Here is a 7,108-nt window from a genome sequence, read left to right as displayed (position 1 = left end):
CAATTTAGCTCCTAATTAATTTTAACCAAGTTTTATTCACAACAATCAAACCCTTGGTCTAATATTCATGAACAATATCACTATCTTGCATCATAACATCAATTTTCTCACAATTTAAGATACTAAATCATGTGTCCATCACAATGATATAAAAACCCACTTACACATATATGGGTGGTTATCAAATTCCTATTTTTCAATCTTAATTCATCAATTTTTCGACTAGGGTTTGTTCCTAGACTTGGATTCATCCTAGTTTCACCTAAACATCAATCATGCAAGCTCGAATTTCGATTTCATAAGTTCATCAAGAATCTGAGATGGAATTAAATAGTGAAATTTGACATACCTTGGGATCCCCTAGGCTTGGTGATCACTAATTTCAGCTTGATTTTTGATTTGCTCTTGATTTCTTGCTTGAAATTGGCTGATTTTGAGTGATTTAGGGTTAGCTTGAAGGAGCCCTTTTTTGCTCCTGTGATTCTCACGCCCAGAACACACTTAAGTGTGTGTTTTTGGTGTTTTTGATTTTTATTTATTAAACCATTTCTCTTTTTTTACCTTATTAGTCCCTCAACTTTTGTAGAGTTATACAAGTATTATTAACCAAGTTTCATTGGCATTTTAACAACACTTAACTAACTAGGTTGATATTCCTAGTTACTTGGTGGGTTCGCCGGAGTCGGTTTGAGATTTGGGTGTTTCGCCAAATAGCAGTTATAGCAAGTGTAGACTATCACAAACAACAGTGAATAACCAACAACAAGATATAAATCTATCCTAAAATTGATAAATTCTCTGTTTTCAGTCATAACCATTTAGAAACCCTAACATTCATATGGCAAAACAATACTCTGTTTTTCATCCCAAAACTCAAACCTAAACATAGGCAAAACAACCATTGAAACACTTAGATTTTACAGTCAATAGGCAAACCAAACAAGTTTAAAATCACCACATTTAATATCAAATGTAAACATCGGTCACAAAGGGTCTCCGAACGGTTTCCGGTGAAAACCGTCGGTACACAATACGAAAATCATGACATAAACAAGTTTGCACCTTTGATTTATAAGAGATTTTGATGAAGACACTGATGATTTGTAAGAGATATGGTGTAAGCGAAGATATGGGGTTTTGGTGTTTGGAGAGAAGATGAAGAAACTGAACTTGAGTGTTTTTGAAAAAAGTGAACCAAAAACTTCTGACATAAAGACTTTTGGTACACCGACCCACCTTTTTAGCGAAACTGAGGTTTGACGAATCAGGATTGGGTTTTGACGAAACAGGAAATGGGCCTGAGCTTGGGCCTGTGAAATTAGCCCATGGCGAAACAGACTTGGGCTCCCTGTTTCGTCAAAGTCTTTGACGAGACAGATCTGTTTCGTCAACATGAAACAGAATGACCTAAGGCTGACTTTGACCAGTTCTGTTTCGTCAACATCAGTTTGATTCGTCAACCAAGTTTTGATTCGTCGACTTCTATTCCAAAATCACCAAGGCATGAAACATTTTGCATACTGCACACAGGGTTTTAGCAATTTACCATTTTGACATTCGTTTGAGTTTTCAAAAACAAGAACGATTTATGAAGTAGGTTTCAGGCTTCCGGTCATAAACACTAAGCAAACATCTTTGGCATAATCAAAAACAAACTTAAATACTACACTACAAATAAATCTTAAAACGCTGAAAACTAAACTAAATGCAATTGAAATTGACAAGATAATCAACTGTACAGATGCAACTTTTGCGAGTTTCAAGGATAAGGAATCATACCAGCTTACGGTCTTAGTCAACATGATTTGATTTCTGTTTTAAAGTTCTTGATAAGTATACTACCTCGATTATCGATATTGTTGTCCACATAAACTCATGCTTATCAAACGTAATCACACTTAGGAGATACGCTTTACGGTAAGAGTTATACTTACAAGTCGATGTGAATCCACTTCACGACACATTCCCGTATCAAGGTATGCACGAGAATTCATCTTACCGGTGAGTATACCGATTATCATCTGTTTGACCGTATAAGATGTGAGATACTCACTTATTTTGATTTGAAAACAAGCCATGTGTGATAGAATCACTTATTGATGAGGAACTTGATTTTCGATGCATGAGGGCACAGGAGCAAGTCCGTGAACAGGTCAGTACTTTCGTACAGCAGAGAGACGAACTTGACTCCCGGATAGATGTGATATTTTATCACTTATTTGTTTGGACATGTGATTGTTTATCACTTATTGAGGTCGGATGCAATATGTACACGTATGTATGGTATCATGGAAGATCTAGACTTGCGTCCCCGTTATTTTTCGGTAAAAGATACAACCTGGATACCCAGATGATAAGCAGCATAAAGACCGAATATCTCAGAACCTCGGCAATCTATCAAACGAAATTTCGGTACCAAGACCATATGCCAATGAATGGTTCCCACCTGACTTGAAGTCTGTTAGGTTTGTATCATCCTGCACATTTTAGTTTGATTGTGAGCCTACCGATACATCGTTAGAAGAGATACTTATCATTTGTTTAACGATTTTAACCATGTTGACCGACCACACCAGTGAATATCATCACCTTCCTTTTTCCAAGAAACTCATTTTTGGGTTTTCTATTTTTTTTTTTGATTTTTGAATTTTTCAAATGAAAACACAGAATCATAAAGACATCTTTTTGGATTTTTTTAGATTTTCTAATATTTTTGTATTTTCTTGAAATTTTCTCCCCCTAAAAAGCTAAAAGATTAAGAAAGTGAAAATCTTTTTGTATTTTTCGAATTTTGAAAGAAAATATTTACACAAACGATTAGCCAAAGCGGTTTACTCAGGTATCACCTTCATGCCGTTGACCAAAAGTAGATAATCGAACCGTGATTTATCGAATGCTTTTGTAAACAGGTCGGCACGTTGGTGTTCGGTGGGGATACAAACCAACTTGTAAGTATGAAAAACACACAAACAAGCAAGGTTTTCACTAAAATTTTAGCAAAATCCCAAGTAAGTCAACAGTTTATGATAACTTTTTCAGAAAAATATGAAGTTTCAAGAACCAAAATCTTATAAAAACACTACAACTTGTTCAACAACCCGAACTATGTTTGATTTTAAACAAGGATAAGAGCCAATGCTCTGATACCACTTGTAGGTCCCTAAATCGGAGGATCGATTTTCACTACCGAATCCTTGTTTATAGCAAACAAAGTTAAGTGTGCGGAATCCACTTAACTTAGCCGATCAAACATAGAACAAGACAAACACAAGGTTAACCAAAGAAACACAATCGTTTGATTAACTGGATGAGATCTGGTAACTGATACAAACAAAGTTCTTACAAGCTTCAAGGGTAAACTCTCATCTCTGACCAAACTGTGAACATCCTGTGCCTATATATAGCAGATGGGCTTATCTCCTTGACGAAACTGAACATGGGCCGACGAAATAGAAGTTAGCCCAGTAACAAGCCCAACAGTCAACGAATCACATTTGATTCGTTGACTACCTTGACGAAACACAAACAAAGTCAACAAGTCTGTTTCGTCGACATCTCTTTGACGAAACAGACCTGTTTCGTCAAGGCCTGCAAATTGTTATCTGTTTGCTGTAAACAGACAGCAAACAGACAAGGCACAAACATCACAAATATAAATGACAGAAATACCCTTAGATGCGACATGCATTGTTTTACGACAAATACATATAAAGAGAGACAAAACACGTCGGACACAAGCGGATAGGAGGATATCCGACTTTGTCGACTACGAATACAGACTCGATAACTGATAAAGACCGTACAAAATACACATAATTACAAGACTAGTAACAGACACATAAAAAAATGCATCAACACGAAAGAAAAAAAATCGTCAACACTCATGTTTGTGTCAGAATTTACCAACCGTCGGGATCTTACGGTTCTGTTTTCAGCAACTGAATCTTGGGCACGGGGGCGTGTTGAATGGACACGGCCCCGTGTTCAGCTTACTGTCTGACTTAAAACAGGATTGCCAGTTCCAAAGATTGGGCACGGGGCGTGTTCAGCGGGCACGGCCTGTGCTGAACTCTGCAGAAGCTGAAAAACTAAGAAAATCCTAAAAAAATAAAAAGAAAATAAAAAAAATGATAAGGCCGTTGATTCCTAACTTTCTTAAAATCCTTGTGTCCCCGGCAGCGGCGCCAAAAACTTGATGCGTGCTAGTGTGTATATGTTTTAGGTATATATTTTAAGCCTTTTTTACACTTTTTAGCCAAGTTTTAAATTTATAAAACACGATATTTACTAACACTACACACACATATGGGCAAGTGCACCCATCGTGGACGTAGTATAGTGTTGGTAAGATACCGAGGTCTTCCAAGGACACAAGAGCTTTTAGTACCGGTTTATCCTCAACGTCTAATCAAATCAAAATGTTAGAAAAAGATTTTTAAAACTAAGAAAATAAAACTAACTAAATGCTGAAAAATAAAAATAAAAATAAAACAGATAGACAAGATGAATCACTTGGATCCGACTCGTGTATAGTGTAACCTTTGATTATTTTCGCACTTTTGCACTTGTTTAAGAGATTATCTTAGTTATTGTAGTAGGCCCCTCTTTTGAAGGTGACGTTACCCTCAACCCAGTAGTTTGAGTCAGCAAGGATACAATCCTAAAGGGCCGGATTATTGAAAGATAATTAATTAAGTTATTAATGCAAATTATGGTAGGCCCCTCGTTTGAAGGTGACGTTACCCTCGACTAAGTAGTCTGAGTCAGCAGGGATACAGTCCTAAATAGTCGGGTTATAGTATTAATAGTAGTTTAACTTATGAGGGGGTCAAAGAGTTTGGATCCCCGCCATCCAATACCTTTGGGTATTGAAGGAGATCCTACTAAATTTGACCCACGTCCCTTGCAGGACCTCTAAACGCTGAACAAGGGCAAGACTCTTACCAAACCGTTCCCTTAACCCCCGACCAGGTAGCCAACATACCTCCATATAGACCGTGGAGATATGAATGGTGAAAATCTTTTATTTTATATAGACAGTAAAATAATGTCAAGACACCACGGACAAACGATAAGGAAGAATCACCTTCAACATAAGAAACTAGTTATTAAAGTCATTAATACAAAACCAAATAAAAAGTGCAAAAGATTAAAAATAAAAAGTATTACATTAGACACTTGTCCTCACCAAGTGATGTAAGAGACTTAGGCAAACATGGCCTTTGATTGTCAAGAACTCTTACGATCAATCTTGGATCCCGAGACGACTCACACACTCTATGATGGACAATGGATGATGGTGGTGGATGATGGTGTTATGGTGGTGGTGGGTGGTGGGTGAAGTGTGAGAGAGGTGGTGTGCCAAGGGATGAGTTGAAATGGCTCCAAGCACTCCTATTTATAGGCTGAACAGAGGCCTGGGCACGGCCCCGTGTCCGTCTGACACTCTCTCTCTTCATTAATTGTAATTCGCAATTACAATAAATGCGCCTGCAGTACTCTGACCACGCCCCCGTGTCCGCTGGGCACGGCCCCGTGGTGGGCAATAGAAGCTTCTATTAGTTTGTCTTTTCTGCTGCTTCTTGGGCACGGCCCCGTGCTCGCTGAGCACGGGGCGTGTTCAGTCTTCTTCCTTCTCTGTTTTGCTTGGGAGGATGCTGTCGAGGGGTCGGGCAATCCACTTTTGTCCCTTTTCTTGTATTTATGTTAGATTTTGCTGTCTTTTTGCTTCTTTTGTTAATTTGAGCTCATTTAGTCCTGAAAATACAAAAGGAAGACAAAAACACACTTTTTTCCAACATTAGTACTAAAAAAAGGGTTAGTTTTATGCCACAATTAATATAATTTATATGTTGCATTTTGCACGTATCAACCATCATGCCCCTTGAACCTATTCCGGTTTGCGCCATGGTTCTTATTACTTAAAAACAATATTTTTAAATTGTTCGACCCATTATAACTTTTACCAAATGGTGTCTTCATTTTAATCACTTTTATTTTAACTATTAGTTTGACCCATTTGGTTGTCGAGTGAATTCCATCACTTCAATGACATACCAAACACAACCTTTTTCGTTATATCAACATTACACATATTCAAACTAAGCTTGTCTACATAAATGTAACGGGGTGACAAGCCACGTACCTTAGATCTTCTCTTTATGCCGCGTGTCGCTCCCGGCTTTATTACCTACCTTCTCGCTCGAGTCGCCTATAGTGAACAACCCGGCTAATTATTTAATTACCACTTTAAAGCATCCATATCTTCCAATTTTGTCAAGAATCATTGCATATGATTCTTTTCAAGTTCTATCATACTTCCATAACTTTATGTTTTCACTTAGGCAATTTATCAAACACCTTGTGGGCATGATTTTCATACTTTCATCAATTTAGCTCCTAATTAATTTTAACCAAGTTTTATTCACAACAATCAAACCCTTGGTCTAATATTCATGAACAATATCACTATCTTGCATCATAACATCAATTTTCTCGCAATTTAAGATACTAAATCATGTGTCCATCACAATGATATAAAAACCCACTTACACATATATGGGTGGTTATCAAATTCCTATTTTTCAATCTTAATTCATCAATTTTTCGACTAGGGTTTGTTCCTAGACTTGGATTCATCCTAGTTTCACCTAAACATCAATCATGCAAGCTCGAATTTCGATTTCATAAGTTCATCAAGAATCTGAGATGGAATTAAATAGTGAAATTTGACATACCTTGGGATCCCCTAGGCTTGGTGATCACTAATTTCAGCTTGATTTTTGATTTGCTCTTGATTTCTTGCTTGAAATTGGCTGATTTTGAGTGATTTAGGGTTAGCTTGAAGGAGCCCTTTTTTGCTCCTGTGATTCTCACGCCCAGAACACACTTAAGTGTGTGTTTTTGGTGTTTTTGATTTTTATTTATTAAACCATTTCTCTTTTTTTACCTTATTAGTCCCTCAACTTTTGTAGAGTTATACAAGTATTATTAACCAAGTTTCATTGGCATTTTAACAACACTTAACTAACTAGGTTGATATTCCTAGTTACTTGGTGGGTTCGGGGAAGTCACATCCCGTTTTTACTTTAAGTCCCGTTAACTCGGG

The 7,108-nt window shown here is 37.2% G+C and overlaps 1 long non-coding RNA gene across 1 annotated transcript; it reads right to left on the bottom strand.

The window, feature by feature from the left end:
* Positions 1 to 5,718: 5,718 nt before the first annotated feature.
* LOC110882984 lies at positions 5,719 to 6,863 on the bottom strand. Its single transcript, XR_002560319.1, has 3 exons — positions 6,738 to 6,863; positions 6,146 to 6,211; positions 5,719 to 5,757 (listed from the first exon to the last, which is right to left on the bottom strand). It is a non-coding gene; the product is annotated as an uncharacterized LOC110882984 (long non-coding RNA).
* Between the last annotated feature and the right edge of the window lie 245 nt (positions 6,864 to 7,108).

This window comes from Helianthus annuus, chromosome 10 (genome assembly GCF_002127325.2).
Source record: "Helianthus annuus cultivar XRQ/B chromosome 10, HanXRQr2.0-SUNRISE, whole genome shotgun sequence".
NCBI lineage: Eukaryota > Viridiplantae > Streptophyta > Magnoliopsida > Asterales > Asteraceae > Helianthus > Helianthus annuus.
This window is presented reverse-complemented; position numbering and strand designations above follow the sequence as displayed.